At 33.6% G+C, this 9,608-nt stretch overlaps 1 long non-coding RNA gene across 1 annotated transcript; it reads right to left on the bottom strand.

Annotated features, from left to right (window-relative positions):
• Nucleotides 1-1,163: 1,163 nt before the first annotated feature.
• Nucleotides 1,164-2,514, bottom strand: LOC120633358. The gene is made up of 2 exons (XR_005659195.1): nt 2,450-2,514; nt 1,164-1,692 (listed from the first exon to the last, which is right to left on the bottom strand). It is a non-coding gene; the product is annotated as an uncharacterized LOC120633358 (long non-coding RNA).
• Between the last annotated feature and the right edge of the window lie 7,094 nt (nt 2,515-9,608).

The raw sequence follows: 9,608 nt of genomic DNA, 5'->3' as shown, positions 1-9,608 counted from the left end.
CAAAACGCATACCAAAAAATTCATTCAAATCGGTCCAGCCGTTTAGGAGGAGTTCAGTGACATACACACGCACACAAGAAATATATATATAAAGATAACTACTTTTTTTTCTTTGGTGTACAATAAAAGTGTATTCATTCATTCATTCATGCATTCAATCCGCACTTGGCTTGTGTGGTGGATTACTGCCTAAACCCCCCTCATTCTGAGAGAAGACCCGTAGCCTGTAGTGGGCTGGTAATGGGTTCATCAAGATGATGATAAAGCTTAATGCTAATTGTTTATCATGAAATTCTGCAAAGAAACGGCTGCTTCTTACCAAGTTTGTAAAACAATGATATTATAATAGGAACGTAGTAGTGCAATAAAAAACTCCTGCTCGAAAATTGAAGCAATTGGTTTCGAAATGAATATTGCTGTATATGCACGTATGTTTTATAATTTTATCATACAAGGTATAGGGTCTAAACTCTAGAGGGCTCTAGAGGACTGGGTCCAGCTAATAGGTTTTACGATGAATAAGCAATTGGTTCACAACATGTCTTCTTTGAACATGAAGACAGACTTGTTGTTTTGGTTTTGCCATCGACTGAAACTACCTGATATTAACCATCCTTGGGAATGTTTATTTTTTTCAAATAACCGGTATTTCAGGCCTCAGGTTTGCATTCACTTTTTGTAATTAAGAAGGTTCAAAAAAAAATATTCTAATCCACTATGGTAATAATGGATAAGAATCCACTATGGTAATTTGTACACAATGAAATTTAATTTTCAATTCCTGCTTTGCTCTCACTGCGCTCAGCGCGTGTATAGAAAACTTTTGAGTATTTTGGTAATGAAGTAAAGTAATTGATAAAGTATATATTCAGATTCTCTCAAATCTATCTAAAGTCGTTTCATGAAGATTTCATTTCATGTCAGTTTCATGACGACTCAGCCTGACGGACAGATATCGACTGCAAAACTGATAGAGCTTATCTCTAAAAGCTTAAGGAAATCGACTGGAGCAGGCCCGGGCACACTAAGGGCTGTAGTCCCAATGATGATGATGATGATAATCTTTTAAGAACTTAAAAGCAGAAAGTTATCACAGACTATATAAAATGCTGATAAAACCAATATGTGCAAGAACCAACATATAAAATAAATAAGTAGGAAAATGGATTTAAATATTCACTTTAATTATATACTTCTACATACAATACGTTCCCTTATTTCAAGACATTGTGTAGTTGGTTTCGGTGCAATAGTGGTTTTTAAATATAGCTTTTTATGAAGTAATGTTGATTCTTTTGATATGATATCTCCGTCTTCTTTAGATATCTTAGGTTGGACAGCATTATCCCAAGACGGAGGTCTGCGAAAGTTTATGTAAGGCGGTTCATCATAGCCACATTCTAATCTACCCTGTTTTAATCGGCAACCATTATTTAAATTGATGTCTTCGCTATCAACATTTGGGCTTCCAATATTTATATTATAGCCACACAAAATTCTATTTCCCACATTACGACAAAGTTTTCCGTCAAAGTTATACGGGCAACAGCGTTTACGTTTTTTTTCTGTAACTTGTTCTGCACCGTTATCTAAATTTAGTTCGGGAAGTCGTGATGTGTGGAATTCATTATGAATACCTGAAGAAGAACATGGACCTGCATTTACTACAGTCGACATTGTTATAACATAAATCTGAAATAAAATATTTTAACAAATTATATGAAATTTCATTAGTTCACATTATCCTACTATCTTGTTACTCTATACGGCTCTCTTACTCTATATAAAAACGGCTCTACGGATTTGGATGAAATTAGGCATGCATATAGCCTTTGACATGGTAAAGAACATAGGATACCCTTCTATCCCGATTTTTAAATGTTTCTTCCGGGATAAAAAGTAGCCTATGTCATTTTTCTATAAACATGTTTTTCCTACAGGAAACATCGTTTAGAGCGTAATAATCGAATTACTCGCGGATTAATTTAAATTATGCGCGTGAAACAAAAATATAAATTTTGTTACTCTACCATATTAAATACGCAATAGCTGAAGGCAAAACTGCAGCTATTTTTCTCTGTTACAGCAAGCGATGACACGGAAGTAAATTTGATTCTATTTTTTATTACTTTCACATTTTTCATTTATTTTTGGACCCAATTCTGAAGCCACGCAGGCGAAGACGCGGGCAGAAGCTAAAATATTATAAAGGCGAAGGTTTGTATGTTTATTTCTAAATCACATCGTAACGATTGAACGGATTTGGCTGAAATTTGTTGCAAAGATAAATTGTAGTCTGGAATAGCACACAGGCACTATTTATAGCGGAGAACCTTAATCCACACAAACGAAGTTGCGGGTTTCAGCTAGTCATTATATAAATATTATGCTTAAATAATTTCCTTTTTAAAAGCTAAATTAAATTAAAAACAAAATAAACCAAACCCACCAAAGTCACTGCGCTGTAATTTCTAAACATGTCTTATCAGTTATCACACATGAACAAATGGAAAATATGCAATTAATTTTGTAGCTACCAGGGTATGTACACTGTACAGTATGTTTAAAAAAAACTTTATTTCAGCAATAAGTATGTGGTGGCTACAAAAAGTCAATTTTAGCTCTGAGGTCCGACTTGAATTGTTTGAATTTTGATTGTTTTGTGAATGAGTAATTGTAATTATTTTTCTTTTCAGGTCATTTTTATCAAATGCTTTTAGTTTCAACCTGGATTTTTCAGTTGCACTAGAATAAGAAGTTCATCCTCTTATATAATCAACAAATATATTTTTTAAACTGCGTCAAAGAAAATTTTTTTTGCAACTTTACGACGTCCTTGAGAAATTCAAGATCATCTTGATTATTTTTCCCGCCATATTCAACATTATTTCTATACCTCTGTTTTGCGTCAGTATTTAAATTTATTTTTTCTTGCATGTTATTGGCAAATGATTTAATTTTTGATAAAAGGGATTTAGATGGGTAATATGCATCTAACTTATAATATAGCAAGGGTTTCTGTCATTGCAATACTTTTTGTAGACTTTTTTGTATTTTTGAAACGAAAAATCCAATTTCTATAATTATTTGTATTTTTTATATCATCCAAATTATTTATTTATTATTTATTATTTTACTTCAAATTCATCTAAGTATGGATTAATTTTGCCAAACATTACCCTTTTTATAAGTCTCATAACTTTTCTACGTAGCCAAATACGAATCTTTCGTTCACATTTCTGACAGCAAGTTATCTTCTTTTTTGGTTTAAATAACTCACCCTCACTTAGCTTTCTGAATGTGTATATTTTTATTTATTTCCAAAGAAGACTTAATTTAATAGAAATATTACGTCTCATCATCCGTCGCTCTTTAAAACAGATACTTTCCTCCTAGAGTTTTTCGTCGGCGCTTAAGCATATTAGTCACTCGTAGTAAATGAAGCAAATAAATTAATGAAGTAAAATATCAAACATAAATTAATGAAGTCTTAATTTATGTTTATTTTTTTTTATGAATATTATCGAATCTAGTTCATCTTCCAACGCGCTCCTTATTATTATAATAATAAATAAGATTTTATATTTGTTGTCATTTTCTAGATATTTTGTATTATATTCACTTCATCAATTTTTGAATTCTTGTTCACAAACTCAGTTAAAGACGAAACATAAACTGACTGATTAAGAACCTAAGAATAATGAATGAAACCTGATTTCAATGACAATAAACAACAAAAACAATTATACTTGACACATTACATATTGCCTCCAGGGAGGTTAAAAACACTTTTTCACGGAGAATAATGCTTTGTACTAGTGGATTTATGAACTCTATTATAATATCGATTTAATAAATGCCACACTAATAATAATTAAAAAGTTAATTTTAGCTCCCCGGTTTAGTGGTTGTACAATAAACAAATATTTATAACTCTAACGTAAAAAAAAATTGGTAAGGCAAAAAATCCATTTAAAAAAATTGATTCCAACTATACCTAAAGCATAGAAAATCAAGAATTAGGTGTAGACTATGTAGCAGTACGCTGCGTCCTGTTATTTACGTGGTGGAAGCCGCATTTGAATAATTATAAACGGACTGTTATTTACAAGGATTTACCAAATAGTAAGTAAAAATTAAAAACAAAAACAATTATACTTGACACATTACATATTGCCTCCAGGGAGGGTAAAAACACTTTTTCACGGAGAATAATGCTTTGTACTAGTGGATTTATGAACTCTATTATAATATCGATTTAATAAATGCCACACTAATAATAATTAAAAAGTTAATTTTAGCTTCCCGGTTTAGTGGTTGTACAATAAACAAATATTTATAACTCTAACGTAAAAAAAAATTGGTAAGGCAAAAACTCCATTTAAAAAATTGATTCCAACTATACCTAAAGCATAGAAAATCAAGGTAGTAAATGAGAATATTGTTGTTAAATTTTTTACACGTGCCATGTCGTTATTATTATCGGTAAGTGAATTTGTTATTTTAGTGCCTATATTGTGTCATATAAAGGTGCCTGGTGATAATTCACCCCACCCCATTCCAAAAATATTTCTATCTTGCTAGGAGCAGCAAAGCGGGTCAATGCTGTCATTTCCTCTCGCCTTTAATAGAGCACTCCGGTACCCAGCAATGGGACATAGTATATAAGACATGTGCTCTAAAATGATGAGGTAACGTAACTAACTGTACGAAAGAATAGAGTATCTACAAGAATCGCAAATTGAACGTTAACGATAACCTATGATATGAATAATTAGACATTTTGCTTGCTAGAAAAATAAATAGATTTTTTAATTCCGCTACAAGTTAGCCTTTATCTGCAATCTCATCTAAGGTAAGAGATGATGATGATGATGTCCAAAATAGTAACGGGCCAGGAACGCTAAATTGTCACACAGCACACCTTGACAGCAAGTCTTTGTGCGAAGGGTTTGTAACAAGCAACGGCCGAAGCCTCTCGCCAGATCTGACCAAAGAAAATTCAGCACTTTTATAAATTTACAACCTGTCCTGTCGAGACCAGATCATTATTTTTGCTTTTTCAGCCATGACCATTACTGGAGCTGACTATATTATGTTTTTAAGGGTAAAAGACTCACATTCACTCAAATATTGTTATATAAATAAAAGATGATTTTTTGAATGCCTTAGTAGTTTTTTTATGACTGGTACTTTTATCTTATGCAATATTATATAAATAAAACATAATTTTCTTTCAGATACTATGGGCAGTTCTATTAAAAATCGCAGTAATTAAATGTGCACCTAAACTTGGACCAATTCTATTTGATCCCCTATTATTTGAAGCGAACTTTACAAGAAACGCTTCGTATAACCAACATAAAGAGCAGATAGGTAATCCAAGAGAAAACCTAAGAGGGTCCGGTAAATCAAGTAAAGTTTCTGATGACACCGCCCAAATTATCAAAAAGCCCTGCTTCAGTTATGATTTTGATGAAACTCTATGCAAAAGTATGGAAGATCGAGTCGTATGTGGATATAATAAAAACATTAAAAACATATCTAATAAAAAAACCGATTTAGGCAACGGTTGTAGGATTCGAGGCGATAGACTAGAATGTGGGTATTTACTTGGACCGTTTAATAATCCTAGACGGCCTCCGGCTAGAGATGACATATATGATAATAATAAAAACGTTAAACTTCATAAAGAAGTTCCAAAGACGTACCACACTGAAACGAATCGAACAAATAAATCCGAATCCAGTTCAAACGAGCATACAACAACAGAAAATTTACATTTTATATCCACTGCCACGTTAAACACAGAAAAAATATCAAATTCCACTACATCACCCGTAAAAGATTCAACAACTTACCTGTCAACGGACCTTAGAAAATCACTTAGAACATCAACATATACAGTTCTAAAATCTACAACTTTATTTGCAATATTAGCCTCGATAATGCGTTCATCTACAAACCTTTATTATAAAAAACATTGCGTTGAGAAAAGCGATCATATTTTTTGTTACCATATTAAACAAAGGTGAAATACTCAAATTTGTTTCTAATTGTCATATGGCCCGTAAGATTTGGCTTTTAAATACTGGTTTGAATCAAATCTAAAACAAAATAAAACCGTCTACTGTCTGCTGATCTACCGCTACGGCTATGGCTTTCTGTCTGTCTGTATCACGCAAACCCTTCACTTAATGCTTAACGATACTGAAAACATAAAGAGTTGCCACGTTATGAGGATTTCAGTGCTAGGACTAAATAAAAATGTTAAAATTGTTTTTGCTTACCTTTAGCATACCAATCAACTAACGCTTATGTTATTTCGATTCTATCTTTAACGACTACTGCTTTTTATTAGCGAGCTTTTGGTTACCAAATTATCTTCCAATCTTCCAAAGTCGGGCACCCATCTATTTACTAACTTGGGTAAACGTTGCTAACCCAGCGCTATAAACTATTTTGTACTGCTGCTGTTAAGCCGTATATTATCTATAGTAATTTGTTTTAGCGAATTAAAAGTGTTAGAAGGCAAAACAGGAGTAGGTCTCCGGGATGGTAATTTGCGATTGGCAACATACGTATTAAAGGTTTAAATAGTGGATAATTAGAGCTCCAAGAATAGGTATATTATTCACATACACCTCAGTCATTTGTTTAAATATGTTGAAATACTGTCTGTACTTCATATGATAGATGCTTTGTACGTTGGGCACCACCAGTAGGTACGATTGAAAAAACTTTAAGTTTAGTTGAAGTAGATTTATTGAATTAGGTGTAGACTATGTAGCAGTACGCTGCGTGCTGTTATTTACGTGGTGGAAGCCGCATTTGAATAATTATAAACGGACTGTTATTTACAAGGATTTACCAAATAGTAAGTAAAAGTTAAAAACCAGGTTATTTCAATAATTTGTAATTGTTAGCTAAAAATTATGATTAAATGATGTTGTAAACAAAACAATAATTTCGAAAATATTACCGATGTATATGTAAATTTTGACAAGCCAAACAACCTGTTATCTTATGTTTAAATATCAGTACCTAATTTAAAGTGCGATCAGCGAAAAAGTAAATTGAAATTCTTTATTGGAAACTTGGCTGATTGGGTTACAAATCTCATTGTAGACAGATAATAATGTAAAGCCAAATTTCGCCCCACAACACGCAGTATTATATGGGAAATTTATTTAAAAACGGCACTTCCTTGGGTTTGAAAGTGCCAAAAAATTGTGTTAAACTGTTTATCATTGAGGTGGAAATGGAGTCTTTTCCACCACTTTCCTCGCCTTTGGCAGGCTCAGCAGGTGCAGGTTCTTCTGCCGTATCTCTCTTCACTCGAGCACAGTCGAGAGATTGGATTATGCACACGAGCATAAAGAAGCTGACGATAACCTGTAAGAAAAATATACTATGTAGTGCTATGCTATACTCATTCAGAATGAGTAAAATACATATACATTATTATATAGACATTCGAATTGTCTATATAGACAATTCGAATGTCTATATAAACAATTCGAATGTATGTATGTATTTCAGAATGTGTATATTTACAACAAATGCAAGCCATGTCGTACTTTTTTTAGTCCAGCAATCCGCACTGAACCAGCTTGGCTCATTGTGGGAGGAGACTAAAAGTAGAGGAGAAAGTACTACTACATATGCATGCAGGGTATGATATAAAGAACTTAAGGATAGGCATTTTAAGAGTTATAAAAAGCCTATCTCCAGTACGAGTTATAAGTATTTATAACGCGTACTGGAGATTTTCTTCATTTAATATAATTTGCATACCCTGTGCATACCCTCTATGCACGCCACTGGACCCATTACTATGTAGTGGGCCAGTTATGGGTTGATATGATGATCATGATGATGGACTGAACATACCTGATTGTCAATGGAAAACAGTCACCTTTATACACTAAACAGAGCAACACTTCACAGGGCATTCAATGAATACGCCCTAAACAGTGTCAACCTGTGTCTATCTATCAACGTGCGGCGTAGCTGATGATAATTTCAGACACACAATATGCTGCTCGGTGGAACACACCAATGCTGGAATAGCCTCAAAAATTGGCATTGCGGTAGTACTCCCCGAACGAGCTCTGACGATTTTTGCTACTACTATACATCAAACATTTATCTATATATTCGATGATTCAATACAGGCAAGGGTGGAAACGGAACGGTCAGATGGAACGACAAAAAAATGTAATAAATCTTTAGAATTGCAATTGCCTCTTTGGAAGACTTTCAAAAGATCGCGGTGTTTTAGTGGTAAGAAAGAGAAGGATACAAAAGAGATTATTTGTTATTCCAATAAACGTTAGACCTTGATTGCAATCTCATCTGGTTGTAAGTTATGATGCATTCTAAGAAGTTAGCGGGCCAACCTGTTAGGAATAGGGCAGTCATATTAAACGAATACTTATAATAGGTGAAAGCGTAGTGGATAGGACCTCACTTTCACTTTAAGGGGGCCAGGTTCGAATCCCGGCACGCTATGTAACTTTTGTAAGTTATGTGCGTTTTAAAAAATGACTTGCCTTATTTGTGACGAAAAAAATATATTGATGAAACCTGCATGCCTGAGAGTTCTCCATAATATTCTCAAAGGCGTGTTAAGCCCACCAATCCGCACTGGGCCAGCGTGGAGCGTACTACGGCCTAAACCCTTCTCATTGTGTGAGGAAACCCGTGCCCTATAGTGGGCCGGTAATGGGTTTTTAAGATGAGATGATGACCCCTTATCAGTTTCTACCCATCAAATAATGCAAACTAGTTCTATGCACAATTTACGAGACTTCACCGATCATTATTTCGGGACAAATATTATCCCATGTCCATCTCCAGGATGCCAGCTACTTGAGTACCAAATTTCATCTGAATCGGTTTAACGGTGGAGCCGAACATAGGTCAAGACAAACAAACACACTTTTACATCTATACTATTACCTAGTAATAATTATATATAAGAAAAACTTACTTTAGAATGATTCATGTTGACGTGATTAAGGGCGAATGAAACTGTTACTGTGTATTCACTGTAAGACTATTCCACATTGACAAAGTAAGGTTTTACAAGGGTTTATATAGTGAACAACAGGCCCAATTTCTTAACAGTTACAGAGGATATCCTCAAATTTATTTACTTAATTAATATATACGATCCACTTTAGTTAATCTTATCTGCAGTACAAAGCCCTATTAGGTTCTTTAATGATAAATTTAGCCGTAAAAAAGGTCTGGGGTATTTTTTTTAATAAATTTATATAATATCATCGTCATCTTATTCGTTGCATCGATATTTTATTGCATCGGCCTTTTGTAGGGATTTCTATATCCCTCCGTCTTCAATCCATAGTGTCTTCTTTTTACTTGATGTTATATGTTCACATATTAGGAGGTCTACCATCGCTTTCTGCCCCGGGGCCGCAACTCCAGCGACTTGGGGCATGCCTTTCATTTAAGTGAGCAACTTATTGTTCGTAAATTTAGTTCTTCTATGGTTATTACGATGATTGGCAAAATAGCATCCAGCTAAGTTTTTTATTAATATATTTTGAATTTTAATTAATATCTTTTTCATAATAATAATA

The sequence above is a fragment of the Pararge aegeria genome, chromosome 21, assembly GCF_905163445.1.
Source record: "Pararge aegeria chromosome 21, ilParAegt1.1, whole genome shotgun sequence".
NCBI classification, from domain to species: domain Eukaryota; kingdom Metazoa; phylum Arthropoda; class Insecta; order Lepidoptera; family Nymphalidae; genus Pararge; species Pararge aegeria.
The sequence above is the reverse complement of the archived record's forward strand: the minus strand, read 5'-3'. Positions and strand labels throughout refer to the sequence as shown.